This window comes from Micropterus salmoides, unplaced genomic scaffold (assembly GCF_014851395.1).
Source record: "Micropterus salmoides isolate LMB-PRFRI ecotype aquatic unplaced genomic scaffold, ASM1485139v1 Ms_hic_scaffold_2513, whole genome shotgun sequence".
NCBI lineage: Eukaryota > Metazoa > Chordata > Actinopteri > Centrarchiformes > Centrarchidae > Micropterus > Micropterus salmoides.
In genome coordinates this window covers 590-14,219 of record NW_024041722.1, presented here as the reverse complement: position 1 = coordinate 14,219, position 13,630 = coordinate 590, and the positions used below count along the sequence as shown (strand labels likewise).

Below are 13,630 nucleotides of genomic sequence, written 5' to 3'. Positions count from 1 at the left end.
ACCAGGCAGCCTTCTGTGTTGGAGAACTGCTGTTTTGTTTTAAATCCCCCACTAGAGGGCTGCAGCGCCGCAATAAACATGAATTAAACATACAGTGGGTACGGAAAGTATTCAGACCCCTTTAAATTTTTCACTCTTTGTTTCATTGCAGCCATTTTCCAAAAATCAAAAAAGTTCATTTTATTTCTCAGTAATGTACACTCAGCACCCCATCTTGACAGAAAAAAACAGAAATGTAGAAATTTTTGCAAATTTATTAAAAAAGAAAAACTGAAATATCACATGGTCATAAGTATTCAGACCCTTTGCTCAGTATTTAGTAGAAGCACCCTTTTGATCTAATACAGCCATGAGTCGTTTTGTTGTTTTCCGTTTAATGTTCTCATTGAATTAGTCTACACAAAGAGAAGCTTATTGTTATTTTCAGCTCTGACAGACTGAAAAGACTTCCCACTCGAGTTTCTCCGGTATCTTGTGATGTATTTTCATCCTTAAGATGGACCTTTCTGTCAAGACAAATAAGTAATTGTAATGATTATTCAACATGTTTAATAAATAATTTATTCTTCATGAATTAGTGGTCTTAGTGTGTCTCAATGTGTGTGTTTCCTTTAGTACACTTACATGCAGTACACAGCCAACACTATGTACTTGCTTAGTTCGTTAATTTTGCCAGGGTAATGTCTTAAAAGCCGTGTTTCGACCAAAAGTCCCCAGATCTCTTTTCAAGAAACTAAAAGGTTCCTTCAACCCACTGTTGTGTGCGTTTCCACCATGGTTTAAAGACCTGCAAAGATTAGGCAAATTAACCAGGTGACGGCTGTAGCTGAAGTTGAATAAAAGTTAAATACTAATCTTCTGTCCTGTTACCTCAACGCCTCTTTGTGTTGACTTGTAGTGGCTCCATATGGTGTTCAGGCACTGCAAAGATCTTTCTGGAAGTTTGTTTACAGCATGCTGACCCTGCAATTTAAAAAAAAAAAAACAACAAAAAAAACATTACGATTTTATTATATTTCAAATATTAACAAATATCTGCTGTATTGTTGATCACTTAAATCCTATAGGTGGGTTAAGAATGTAATAGGACACTTGGAAGCACCCGAGATGGCTATGAGTGCAAAATGTACTTTAATGTGAGAATAATACTTTGATGTATTTCCCCTAATTCAGCTGTTAAACGTGTAAACTGTGCAGATAAGCTCCAGAAGTGACTCCAGAAAATAGCATTTACACAGCAATCATTTCAAACATACCCCATTTAGTCCATTATTTCATGCACTGACGATGTGTCAAAAGAATTGACTCCTGTTGTCCAGCGGCCTTTTTCACCACTCACTGATTTCAGATTAATGTAAAAAGAAAACATCCTGTTTCCACTGACTCATTTCACTTCACAGTGATAGCAGACCACCTCAGGGAGACCCTCTGTCAAAATAAAAACATAACATTGTTACTCATGTTATGTAATGACACGCTATTTTATACTACATCATACTAGGTTTATACTGATACTTAGTAAGTAAAGTTTATTTGTATAGCACCTTGCACAGATAAAAATCACAAAGTGCTTCACAGTAAAATACAACGTATAAGAAAATTTTAATACAGATGAAAAACATAAGAAATAAAAACCATTAAAACCTGCGTGGCGTGCGCTCTTTTGTTAATGTGAGTTAAAAGCCTTGCAGCAGATTTCTGAACAGCCTGGAGACGGTAAAGCTCCTTCTTGCTCAAACAAGTAAAAAGACTGTTACAGTAATCTAAACGAGAGGAAATAAAAGCATGAATGATCATCTCCAACTCACCCTTTGACACCAGTGTTCTTAATCTGGATATATTCCTTAGTTGGAAGAAACAGTTTCTGACTAGTTGTTTAGAGTGGTACTCTAAGGACATTGCTGAAACAAAAACAACACCTAAGGTCCTGAAGGTCGGCTGGACAGACGAGCATAAATCACCAATACGCTGTTAATCTGAGGGATTCTACTTTAAGGGGCGATAATTAGTGTTTCTGTTTTCTCTGAGTTCAAAAAACTTGGTTGAAGTTGTCACACAACCACTGTTTAATAGGGGTCAAGCAGTTAGTTAAAGAAGACAATTTAAGGAACTCTGTTTCCTTGAACGAGCAGTACAGTTGAATATCATCCGCATACAGATGGTAAGATATGTCACTGAATTCACTAATTATCTGTCCTAGAGGAAATATATACTAAAGGAAAAGGATGGGTCCCAAGAAAGAACCCTGAGGTTCCCCACACGACAGTCCTGCAGTTTCAGACATGATCTGATTTACATAAACACTAAAGCTGCTACCAGAAAGGTAGGATGAAAACCATTTTAAAACTGATACAGACATCCCAACCAGATCATGGAGTCCGTTTATCATAATATTTTGAACAATAGTATCAAAAGCAGATGAAAGGTCCAAGAGGACGGTGTATTCCTTAGAGTCAGCTGACATCAGAATGTCACTAGAAACTTTCAGTAATGCAGTTTCTGTGGAATGAATTTTACTGAAACCAGACTGTCAAACTTTGTCAAACAGCTTGTGGTTCTCTAAGAAAAGGGTAAGTTGCTCTGCTACAACTATTTCTTGAATTTTTGACATGAATGGAAATTTGGATATCGGCCTGTAGCTCTTAGGTTGTAATGGATCCAAGCTGGGCTTTTTAAGTACAGGCTTGACAACAAAAAAACAAGGAACTACACCAGTTAAAAGTGAAGAATTAATCATCTCCACAATACAGGGGCCAATAGAATCAAACGCTTGTAGAAATAGCACAGTAGGGAGAACATCCATAGGACAAGACGAGGGTTTCAATGTACAGTGGGTACGGAAAGTATTCAGACCCCTTTAAATTTTTCACTCTTTGTTTCATTGCAGCCATTTTCCAAAAATCAAAAAAGTTCATTTTATTTCTCAGTAATGTACACTCAGCACCCCATCTTGACAGAAAAAACAGAAATGTAGAAATTTTTGCAAATATATTAAAAAAGAAAAACTGAAATATCACATGGTCATAAGTATTCAGACCCTTTGCTCAGTATTTAGTAGAAGCCCCCTTTTGATCTAATACAGCCATGAGTCGTTTTGGGAAAGATGCAACAAGTTTTTCACATCTGGATTTGGGTATCCTCTGCCATTCCTCCTTGCAGATCCTCTCCAGTTCTGTCAGGTTGGATGGTAAACGTTGGTGGACAGCCATTTTCAGATCTCTCCAGAGATGCTCAATTGGGTTTAAGTCAGGGCTCTGGCTGGGCCATTCAAGAACAGCCACGGAGTTGTTGTGAAGCCACTCCTTCGTTATTTTAGCGGTGTGCTTAGGGTCATTGTCTTGTTGGAAGGTAAACCTTCGGCCCAGTCTGAGGTCCAGAGCACTCTGGAAAAGGTTTTCGTCCAGGATATCCCTGTACTTGGCCGCATTCATCTTTCCCTCGATTGCAACCAGTCGTCCTGTCCCTGCAGCTGAAAAACACCCCCACAGCATGATGCTGCCACCACCATGCTTCACTGTTGAGACTGTATTGGACAGGTGATGAGCAGTGCCTGGTTTTCTCCACACATACCGCTTAGAATTAAGGCCAAAAAGTTCTATCTTGGTCTCATCAGACCAGAGGATCTTATTTATCACCAACTTGGAGTCCTTCAGGTGATTTTTAGCAAACTCCATGCGGGCTTTCATGTGTCTTGCACTGAGGAGAGGCTTCCGTCGGGCCACTCTGCCATAAAGCCCCGACTGGTGGATTGCTGCAGTGATGGTTGACTTACTACAACTTTCTCCCATCTCCCGACTGCATCTCTGGAGCTCAGCCACAGTGACCTTTGGGTTCTTCTTTACCTCTCTCACCAAGGCTCTTCTCCCCCGATAGCTCAGTTTGGCCGGACGGCCAGTTCTAGGAAGGGTTCTGGTCGTCCCAAACGTCTTCCATTTTAGGATTATGGAGGCCACTGTGCTCTTAGGAACCTTATGTGCAGCAGAAAGCTTTTTGTAACCGTGGCCAGATCTGTGCCTTGCCACAATTCTGTCTCTGAGCTCTTCAGGCAGTTCCTTTGACCTCATGATTCTCATTTGCTCTGACATGCACTGTGAGCTGTAAGGTCTTCTATAGACAGGTGTGTGGCTTTCCTAATCAAGTCCAATCAGTATAATCAAACACAGCTGGACTCAAATGAAGGTGTAGAACCATCTCAAGGATGATCAGAAGAAATAGACAGCACCTGAGTTAAATATGAGTGTCACGGCAAAGGGTCTGAATACTTATGACCATGTGATATTTCAGTTTTTCTTTTTTAATAAATTTGCAAAAATTTCTACATTTCTGTTTTTTTCTGTCAAGATGGGGTGCTGAGTGTACATTACTGAGAAATAAAATGAACTTGATTTTTGGAAAATGGCTGCAATGAAACAAAGAGTGAAAAATTTAAAGGGGTCTGAATACTTTCCGTACCCACTGTATGCCGAATAATAAAGCCCCTGGGCCAGATGGTTTCACCGCTGAATTCTATAAGGAATTCTGGGAAATACTTGCGCCCACATTCTATAGGATGGTTATGCAAATTAGGTGTACTTGCATGTTGCCTCCAACAATGAACTCTGCTAATATCAGCCTGCTCCTTAAACCAGACGAAGACCTCACACTCCCGTCCAGTTATCGCCCAATATCAGTTATTAATGCAGATCTTAAAATCATCTGCAAAACCCTTGCAAGAAGGCTAGAGAAGGTCACCCCTGGTATAATACACTCTGACCAAACAGGATTTATTAAGGGCAGGCACTCCACCAACAATACACACAGGCTACTTAACGTAATAGACTATGCCACTATTCATAACCTGGAAACTACAGTTGTTTCTTTAGATGAAGAGAAAGCATTTGACAGAGTAAATTGGAAATTTCTATCCGCTACTTTATAGAAATTTGGATTTGGAAACTCTTTCATAGATTGGATTAAAATCTTATACAGTTCCCCTAGAGCTTCTGTCAAAACTAATGATCATACTTTTCCATGCTTTAGTCTCCAGAGGGGTACCAGGCAGGGTTGCCCACTCTCTCCCTCGCTATTTGCTATTTTTATAGAACCGCTAGCAGCTGCTATCAGACAAAATAATAATATTAAAGGAATTCAAACAGAAAATATACACCACAAGATAAGCCTTTATGCAGATGATGTATTACTTTTCCTCCTAAAATCACAAACTTCGCTTTCTGAGACAATCACACTTATAGATAAATTCTCATCCATCTCAGACTACTCCATTAACTGGAGTAAATCTAGAGTATATCTACCACCTGGGTGTCAATATTTCTTCCAGGCTGTCAGAACTGACATGGCTAAACTACACGCCTTTACTTAAATCAATAGAGGATGACCTTGTACGGTGGACATCATTACCTATATCACTCATGGGAAGAGTCTCCACCATAAAAATGATGGTCCTACCTAAAATCAATTACCTGTTTTCAATGTTACCCACTAAACACTTTGCTGTCTGGTTTAAATCACTGGACTCAAAAATCTCAAATTTTTTGTTGAAAAATAAACCCCCACGAATCAGTTTAAAAACTATGCAAAAAGCAAAAGACTGTGGTGGTTTAGAACTGCCAAATTTTTATCATTACTTCCTGTCCAATAGACTACAGTATATCTCAAAATAGATCAATCAGAGCCCCCTGGACCACTCATGGATGGACATAAAACAAACATTCTGTAAGGAAATTAAAATTTCCGATATGCCATTCATCAGTTCCAGCATCAAACGTCATACCTGCTTTAAAAGCATTAATATAAGCACCTCCTTGGCAGCTTGGTGGGAACTTCTCAAAATATCTGGGTCTTCACCTATCCCATGCAGGTTTACCCCAATCTGGAATAATCCTGACATCCTGCAAAATAAGAAAACACTAAATTCCCCACTGTGGTATGACAAAGGGATAAGACATCTAGAGCATGTAATGCAAGGCAGTAACTTTATTCCATTCCAGGATCTAGTGGCACAATATGGAATTAGCCATAATAGATTTCTGGAATTTCAACAGTTTAAATCCATAATTCATGCTAGATTTAAGGATAAAATAATGGACTTAGATTTACCTCCAATGATAACAGACTTTCTTAAACTCTTGCCTCTAAACTGTTATCAAAAGTATACATGTTACTGTTAAAAACAGATAGTTCAATCTCTCTCCCATTCTTAAAGTGGGAGACAGATCTATCCATTAGTCCAGACCAAAACTTTTGGATGCAGATATGTTTAAATACCTTTAGAATGACTACAAATCCCAATCTACAACTTATACTGGACAAAGGATGTTCAGAATGGGTCTTATGCAGTCAAACATCTGCCGGAACTGCTCAGGTAACATATCTGATAGTTACATGCATGCTATGTGGCAATGTGCACCTGTTCAAAAGTTCTGGCAGAAGATATGTGAAGACCTATCGATATGGCTAAGTTACCCCGTCCCAGTTTCCCCATCACTCTGCGTGCTGGGAGACCTAAGTGACATTAGTATAGAGGTTGACACATCATACATGCTTCTCACTGCCTTATGCATCGCCAAGAAAACTATCCTCATGAACTGGAAGGCCAAAAGAATATAAGTATCACCCAATATCAGAATCACCTTATAGATCACATTAGCATGGGGAAAATGTCTGCTAAAAAAAACTAACTAATTGACACAATTCCAATCTCTCTGGTCCCCCTTGATCAACTTTATCACTTAATGGGGGTGGGTGTGTACTGCCTTGCTGGTCAGGGTCCCATGCGGCCGGTAGGTGTGTCTGGGGGTGGGTTGATTCTTAGATGCATTGCGGTGCAGGCGTGGGGGACTCGTTTTTGTTTTTTTTGAATGTTGCTCGGGCTGCCTGGGGCGCGGGCTAGAATTATTCCTGATGCTTTTCTTTCAGTTACTTACTTAAATTAATTGTTATTATTCCAGCTCTCGTGGCTGTGCTGTGTTGCTCATGTGCTGGACTGTTTCTTGTTTTCATTTTTCTCTTAGTTGTCTTACTATGTCAGCTGTTTATTGCTGCTGTTCAGCTGGTTGTCTTTTACTATTATTATTATTTTTATTGTTTGTTTTTGTTTGTTTGTTGTTGTTGTTCTCCTCCCCAAGCCCCCCTCTCTGTTCTATTTCAGGTTTCGTTGCTTTCTGCAATTGGTGTTTCCCACTGCTTTTCCCTGTTGTCCCAACCTTCCACCCCCCTTACCCCTTCTCTTGCAGGTCTTGTCCTTTCTCTGTGCTGCCTGTTTGTGCCCCCCCATCCCCATGTCTGCCCCCCTGTCCGGCCCGGTGAAAAATCAATACATAATTAAATAAATAATAAAACAGACAAAGGAGTATATTAATACTCTATTGTTCAAGTAAAATCTGTCTGGCACAATATGGTATCCAGGTCATCATACTCTATACCAGGCTGCTGGGCAGGACAGGTTTAAAATTGATACCATGTATAACTAATAAAAAGCACGCTAAGATTTTTTTTTTCTAAACAGAATTATATTATTGGTCAAATGTGGGTCATCAAATAACCCGGCTCTGAATCGAGCGGCCTGTGGGAGTACATTTGTCGTAGTTCAAAAAGAGTGAGAGAAGTGGTTGTAGTAAATGCAAAGAAAACGGAGAAGAAGAAGAGGAGAGGGAGACGTCTTTATTTAGACATGATGTGCCATCTGTTCAAAAGGAGCCAGGAAGAGAATCAGGGTGAAGAAGTTGTTGAAGATGACGATCAGAGGAGGCTCGTGCAACATAACATCAAGCCCAGGCGAGCAGCGCAGCCATGCGGTCTGTGAGCGCAGCTCAACCTGAGGATAGCTGTAGCAGCAGCAGCAGCAGCGCACAGTGGATTGATCAGGTGTGTGACCCGGTGTTGGGGGGCAATCAACGAAGACGCTTGCGCCGATCGTGGTAATATCCTGCCTCAGGCCGTGATGGGGTTCAAGGGGTAAGGAAGTTTCCAGAGAGTGGATCCCCTATTCACCATCCACAGGTAATATTCTTAGCTTTGCGTTTATGCTTTATTGATCTAACTGTTTGTTGGTGTTTTTCTGCCTGGAAACCCGGCGATGGTGTGCGTGGGAAAAGCACAGAGCTGTTGTTGCATTGGTCATTCATTGTTACCATCGCTTCGTCTTCTGTCACTGGGAGCGGGACTGTGAACCTAAACTCGTGCAACAGCAGGAGGGAGAAGCGGGAGGAGCTCAAGCGGGTTGTCATCAAGTTTTTAAGTGAAGGAGGGCTGTAACAGTGAGATGTATTGGACATGTATTGATATTGTGGTCCAGGAAAGCATTGTTGCAGTCATGTGGTGTAAATCCTGTATGATGGAGGATGTGTTCAGGTGTTGATCAGTGTAAATCCTGTAGAGCCCGACCATATGGGCTTTTGGGGGCTGATGCAGACTTTAAAGTGAAAAAGAGCTGATTTATAAACTGATATTTTGATTTTGAAAATGATTTTGATAGTTGACCCGTTTCCTGCTTAAACTACTGATTTGAAATGATTTGATAGTTGACCCGTTTCTTGCTTAAACTACTGTAGGGGTGAGCGGGGTAACTTTTCTCATGTGTAAGTTGTCACACTGCTCATAACTCCAACACTAGAGGCTCTATGACAAAAATCAAATAGCTATTTTGTGTGACTTCTTTTTCTATGTTCAACTTCCTGTTCACATGTGGTCAAGGTCACTCTAATCTGAGGTGAGCACAATTTTATTATTTTTTTGCCTCAAAAGTAAAACATTTGCACTTTACATTTTATGTATTCCAACTTTATTAAGTATGAATGTTCAAAATGATTTTGAACTTTGCACAAAGTAGAGGAAACAATAACGTGTCTTTTGATACTTCAGCTTAAGTGCTATGTTTAGCTAACCTTGAGATTTAGCCAACATTAGCACTCATGTCAGTTTGGGGCAAGTCGTCACATGTGATTACTTGCCCCAGTACAAGTAAACTCATAGAACATGCTCAAAAAACTTTGTGAAACTGTGTAATTACCTCTGACACAAGTATTAAATGATACTGTAAATAGAATATTAAACACTGTAGTTTACAGCAGCAGCCATACGCCTGGACAAGACTGACTTCATGACAGAGTATTTACGGTCTTACACCGCAGACATGTAGTATGTTAGTAGATACAAACACACACACACAAACACACACTACATCGTATAGTTATTAATTTAGTTAGGCAACAAGGGTAAAAAACAAATAAGCTTGTAATTAATTTGTAATTGCAAGGAAGAATGTGTTTTTGAAGGAAGGAAGAAAATTATCAACAGAAGACAGAAAATGACAGAACACCACCTGACATAATGTTAAAGGCAGTCAGGCAGGTGAAGTTGAAGAACAAATCAATCAGAAGTTCAGCTAACGATTTTGACGTTAGCTGCTGACATCTCTTTTGGCCTCATCTATGTGGAGCCATTTTCATACCGTATTCCAAACAAAACGTAGTTAAAGTGTGTGAAATGCAACACATGGGCCTGCAATGTTTGCAACTCAGGCCAGAACTGTGACTCTAAACACGTCTGATTAGTCAGATACTGTCACGAGTTGTAGTTTTTGCCATTTGTTTCTGGTGTCCTTCCGTTTACCTGTTCTTCTTGTTTCCTTGTCCTTAGTGTTTATGTCTTGTCTGGTGTTCTAGCTCGTAGTCCTGTGTTGTTTTGTTATTGGTTTGGTAGTCTACTTGTTATATGGTTTCTTAGTCACTGCCTTAACTCTTGTTCCTGCGTTTTAGTTCTTTGTCCTTGTTCCCAGTCCTGTACCTTAGTTCATGTTAAGTGTTCACTCTGGTCTGTTTGTGTTCAGTAACCTGTGTTCCGTCTGTTCCCCCGGTTGTCACTCTGCCTGCATGTCAGTCTCTCTGTTCACTGTCTCTCTCTCTGCCTGCCTCGTTAATCTCATGTCCTTCACCTGTGTTGCTCCCGCCCTGCTCGTTAGTCCCTGTGTATATATGCCTGGTGTTTCTGTCTTGTCTTTGTTGGGTCATTGTATGTTGTCACCCAGTGTTGCAGTGTGTGTGTGTGTGTGTGTGTGTGTGTGTGTGTGTGTGTGTGTGTGTGTGTGTGTGGTGTGTGTGTGTGTGTGTGTGTGTGTGTGTGTGTGTGTGTGTGTGTGTGTGTGTGTGTGTGTGTGTGTGTGTGTGTGTGTGTGTTGTGTGTGTGTGTGTGTGTGTGTGTGTGTGTGTGTGTGTGTGTGTGGTGTGTGTGTGTGTGTGTGTGGTGTGTGTGTGTGTGGTGTGTGTGTGTGTGTGTGTGTGTGTGGTGTGTGTGTGTGTGTGTGTGTGGTGTGTGTGTGTGGTGTGTGTTGTGTGTGTGTGTGTGTGTGTGTGTGTGTGTGTGTTTCTTGTGTAGTCAGCCTCACTCGTCGTGTCTTCCTGTTTCCCTGCTCATTTTGGATTTCTGTTGGACAACCTTTGTTTTTGGACTCTGTCTTCAGCCACTCAGTTTGTAAGTGTGCTCACCTTTTGTTTATATTAAAACCCCTTCACTGAACTGCACCTGCTAGCCTTCGTGTCATGCGTTTGGGTCCTCCAATCTCCTCCAACCTGCTTCACCACACCACTTACCGTGACAGATACAGATGTATGTTGTACAGAAATGCAAAGTTTGTTGCATTAGTGCATTTAAACACCACCACATCTGTTTAGTTAAGAAGTTACACATTTAAGAAAGTTTAATCTGCAGCATTACATTCAATTACCACAGATATATTTGCATGCCAGAGAATGTTTGATTTTCAAGTTCAAAGAAAGAGGTTGTCCCACTTAATGTGTGCTCTGCCAACATTTTGTTTTGAATTAAATTGTTTATTTTCCAAATTTACTTTTAGTTCTGGCATTAACTAGATTTTGGCAAATGTTTGGCTATATATAAATGAACATTGGTGTCTTCACTTCTCTTCAGGAACAGCAGAGCTGCTGCTTCAGTGGAGACACAGCAGCTTCTACCTGGACTTTGAATTATATAATTATCTGTAAATAATTTGTCTGTGCTGACATAATAACGTATCAGTGATGATGATCCAGTACTAGTCCAATGAAAAAGCTTACAGCACCTGGTATTCCCAGGCGGTCTCCCATCCAAGTACTAACCAGGCCCGACCCTGCTTAGCTTCCGAGATCGGACGAGATCGGGCGTGTTCAGGGTGGTATGGCCGTAAGCGAGAGAAACTGCCACAAAAAGCCTCTTTATAGATCAGTAACACCCGTGTTCATTTACATACAGAGAAACTATCAGTTGGACAAACCAGCCACTCAAACTACACCAGAGAGCAAGTCACACATTTAGTTTTGACCAGTGTTAGTTTTGAAGCTGTCTTCAAAACTAACACTGATGACATGCTCCTGTATTCGAGAGTTTTATGCAAGTAGAGTACGTAACTAAATGAGCCGTTAAAATACATTTTCAAAACTAGAAACTCCTCTCTAACTCTGCTAAAGTAAAGAAATCTCTTCAGCTGAGCCCTTGAGTAGATAACTAAATAAGCCATGTCATCATCAGTCTTACCGTAAAGTTTAAACTGGTGCTTTGCACTCTGCTGGCTTTGACTCTGTGGTGCTGTTGCTCTCATCTCTGCTGTCTGTATTATGTTCACCATGTCAGTGCCAGTAGTGGGGCAGGCTGCTTTCCAACAGGCCATCATTGCCATAGTGAGTGCTCACTGGATTTATTTTGTATTAGTAGAACAATAAAGCCTAAAACTGAGAAAGTGTTTCCCTGATTTTGTAAATGTTTGCATCTGTCCAGCTTTGTGACTGTGAGAAGCGCCCGAGACCAGGGCTGATCTGCCTAACACCACAGAGCCTGGATGACAACTCATTACGGTTAATGAAGCAAAATACAGATTACAGACTGGTGAAGGTGTGAATGGAAACTGTAGCGAAATTAAAAGTTGATTACTACCCCAATGAAATTAAAGAGTAAAAGTAGGCTACAGTTTTAAAAAGGAACGTGAAAAGGTGTCAATGCCTTATTTTACTTTATTTATTTTGCAACTTTGCGTTACTTGTAACAAGTTACTACCCACCCTGCTGCAGGCAGGCATGTCTGATCTCGTGATACAGGCACCCCGAATCTGGGTAAAAACTCCTTCACAGTAAATAAGCAATAATGTTGTTCTGTTTAAGCGGTCCTTATTCATATATTTATATATAGGTTATATTCATATAACCTCATCATCAGACGACACGCTTCATTAAAACTGGACAGAAACAAAGTAAAGCTTTGTTTGTCTTTTCACTCTTTCAACAATCACCAACGCTGGTTTAGTTGAAATGAATCCTTAATTCACCAAAATATATACAGAATATATTGTGTAGTGTTACTAAAATTATGACAGAAATACCTCTACTAGTCTACGTTAACACTTGTGAATTTTCATGATGGTGATCAACATCTATAAAGAGGCTTTTTGTGGCAGTTTCTCTGGCTTACGGCCATACCACCCTGAACACGCCCGATCTCGTCCGATCTCGGAAGCTAAGCAGGGTCGGGCCTGGTTAGTACTTGGATGGGAGACCGCCTGGGAATACCAGGTGCTGTAAGCTTTTTCACTTCTTCAGGAACAGCAGAGCTGCTGCTTCAGTGGAGACAGAGCTTTGAAAAACACAGCAGCTTCTACCTGGACTTCTTTGAATTATATATTTTGTAATTATATGTAAATAATTTGTCTGTGCTGACATAATGTATCAGTGATAATGATCCAGCAATAGTCCAATTAAAAAGCTTACAGCACCTGGTATTCCCAGGCAGCAAAAAAGTGACAGACCAATAATTTGTTTGCAAGTTATGTTTTATTTTTGAGATGACTTTTTGTTGTTGTTGTAGATTAACTTTAAAAACGGAAATCTGAGATAATTCTGTGGTGGACGGTTTTTATCCGTCAACGAGATAAATTTAACCTGCAGTAGGTGGAGTTACTGTAACAACATAGATAAAACAATTAAAACGGAAAATAATTCATCCTTCATCTGCTACTGACCATGAAACATGTTCACACATGTAAAACTTTTTCATAAAACACTGAAATGTAACATAATATTCAATAAATGTATTTCTCTGGAAACAAAGTCATCATAGTTAAACTGGAGCTAAAATAAATCTTCTGCATTTCAAACAAGCTGATCAACAACTAAACGAGGCTGATAACGTAAGGTGTGTTCAGTCTGGGGCTTCAATTAACAGTTATTCATTATCAATTAATCTGCCAATTAGTTTCTTAATGAGTGGCTTGGTTTTTAAAATGTCAGTCAACAACGTCACAGTTTAAACTGTTAAAAATGTTTCTTTTGTCCATCTGACAGAACAAAACACAAAGTTCACCAGCAAATATTCTCCTCTGAAAAGCTGAATTTCTTCAATTATAAAAAATGACCAAAGACAAATCGATTATCAAACTAGTTCATAAAATTTTGTCGAATATCTAATCAATTAACAGGACGTTGTTTCTGATTTTCTCCGTTTTAATTCCCACACTGAATCTCTTTGTTGGTCAGACAAAACAAGACATCTCAAGACGTCAGCTTGGACTTAAGGACGTTATGTTTGCATTTTACAAACCAAAATGTAAATCAATTCATCGAGAAAACAAGAGGGCAGATTAATAAATAAT

At 39.9% G+C, this 13,630-nt stretch overlaps 2 non-coding genes across 2 annotated transcripts; one reads left to right on the top strand and one right to left on the bottom strand.

Annotated features, from left to right (window-relative positions):
• Window positions 1–11,062: 11,062 nt before the first annotated feature.
• Window positions 11,063–11,181, bottom strand: LOC119918981. Its single transcript, XR_005447529.1, has one exon. It is a non-coding gene; the product is annotated as a 5S ribosomal RNA (ribosomal RNA).
• A 1,266-nt stretch (window positions 11,182–12,447) lies between these two features.
• On the top strand, window positions 12,448–12,566 carry LOC119918980. Its single transcript, XR_005447528.1, has one exon. It is a non-coding gene; the product is annotated as a 5S ribosomal RNA (ribosomal RNA).
• Window positions 12,567–13,630: the final 1,064 nt, after the last annotated feature.